Raw genomic sequence first — 2,469 nt, forward strand, 5'->3', positions numbered from 1 at the left:
ATTATAACACAAATATAATTGGTGAAAAATATTATCCAAATTCTGTTGTATTATAACACAAATATAATTGGTGAAAAATATTATCCAAATTCTGTTGTATTATAACACAAATATAATTGGTGAAAAATTACACTTTACTACCTTAATCCAGTTCACACCAAAACAGTTGTTAACAAGCAGTTTGCTAATATGAATAGCGTCTCAACTACTACTATGAGGAACCCTGGTGTTGTATGAAAAGGCTCGTCGGAAACGGATATGACTCGCATGGTATGAATGACTGATATCTTCTTTAATTTCACTCTGAAGTTGTTAATAATAATTATTAATGTAGTCTTTTTTTCCGGCGTTGGCGCTGTGATATTTTGTCCCGCTCTGGGATGAAAAAGACTAACTTGCAGTTCTTCTGATGTGACATAAATAACATTTATGAAAAATTACATTCTGCCAACTTAGCCCAGTCCTCACCGAATAGGTTTACATATTATGCATTCATATTTATTTTCAGTTGGAAGCTCTTATTAATAACTTATTGTAAATAAATTCCATACTTCCATTATATTCTATGAAACTATGCATGATAATTGGTTAACAGTTCGTCCCTTGGTGGGACAGCAGTAAGTTTACTGACTTATAACGCTAAAATCCGGTATACGATTCCAGTGGTGGACACAGCAGATAGCCCAATATGGCTTTATTCTAAAACAAACGTAATGGTATTCCGGTTCCCTGATGGATGTCTGACAGAAAAACCAAACCTTTTCACAAAACGCAGGTTTAGAACTGTTAATGGAAGAATAAACAGAACAGAAGAGAAGAATAACCAAAACAAGTTTATTTTAAAACATAAGATTCTTTATCACTGTGCACAGCGGTATGTCTGCGGACTTGCAACGCTACAAATCGGGTTTCGATACCCGTGGTGGGCAGACCACAGATAGCCCACTGTGTAGCTTTCAAAACAAACAAACTTTATTACTGTACTGTGTTCTGTTACCAAAACTGACCCAGGCTTTTTCTGTGTTGTCTCACTGCTGGGGTTGAAGGCAAGAGAATTACAAAATAAAGAGATTGTACTACAGAAATTCCCGAGTTTAATACCCTGGCAGAACAAAAAGCAAAATATCTCACAGTTTTAAGACCATTTAGTTGTACAAGTTTCAGTATTGCCTTTATGGATAGACTACCTTCCGAGAAATGCTAGTTAGTAACCTAAGGACAAATGTACTGTGTTAATATACGACTCCTACAGAGATTATGATCATATATATAATATAGGACTCAATACGAAAGTTACATTTACCACTAAGTATAATGATGCTATTAATACTATTTTTATTTAATTTAAGATTATTTAACATGGAAATACTACGTTTAAAACGATTTCGATTAGGAAATTATTTATTTGACAAAGGAACAATAGCTTTTGTGGAAAGTTTTGCGTTTTGTACCAGAACTTCGTTCAATTTGGACGGATCTTTTCAAAATTTTTTATGAACGTTCGTTGCATACTTGCGTATTTACAAGTAAAATTCTAGCTACGTATTATCATTTTTGCGACTTTTGTGGCCCTTTTCCTACTACTTTATTAGCTTTCTGAAAGAGTATGTGTACTGCAGAGAAGCTTTTTGATTCTTCTCTGTTATCGATTACCTGCTACCACAGGTTACTAAATCGATGGATCTTAACCAAATTCGGTATGTATATTAACTAGTTCGTTCACAGTATCATTCGAAGTTTCACCTTCCTACTATTCGTATTAAGAGAGTTATGGGAGGTTTTGCGTTTTGTATTGCATAAAATATTTTAAGAAGATTCGTCTAAATGTGACAAAGTACTGGTACGCTTTCAGTGAAGCCAATAAAAGAGTAACTAAAACGACCACGAAAATCGTAAAACTAACAATAGAAAGTTTGAATTTTGTAAGTAAATGTCAAAAGTTCCCACGAACCCAGTAACCAAAAGCTTCACTGCATTACACACTCTGCATATAACTGTGCAACGTTAGAGTGTACCTACATACTTAATTGTAAAGAACCATCAATTCAACACTCTCTGGTAAATAGAAATCGAGAAACAATAAAATGAACCGTAGAAGGGTGAAAAAAGGGAGTTATGGAAGGTTTTGCGTTTTGTACCAGTACTTTGTCAAATTTAGACGAATCTTCTTAAAATATTTTATGCAAGGTTCGTGCGAACTTTTGATATTTACTTACAAAATTCAAACTTTCTATTGTTAGTTTTACGATTTTCGTGGTTGTTTTTGTTACTCTTTTATTGGCTTCACTGAAAGCGTATGTGTAATGCAGTGAAGGTTCTGGTTACTGATTGTTTCTCGATTTATATTTACCAGAGAGTATTGAATTGATGGTTCTTTACCAAATTAGGTATGTAGGAACACTCTATCGTTGCACAGTTATATGCAGAGTTTCAACCTTCTACGCTTCATTTTAAGAGAGTTATGGAAGG

The sequence above is a fragment of the Limulus polyphemus genome, unplaced genomic scaffold, assembly GCF_000517525.1.
Source record: "Limulus polyphemus unplaced genomic scaffold, Limulus_polyphemus-2.1.2 Scaffold6832, whole genome shotgun sequence".
In the NCBI taxonomy this organism is placed as follows: Eukaryota; Metazoa; Arthropoda; class Merostomata; order Xiphosura; family Limulidae; genus Limulus; species Limulus polyphemus.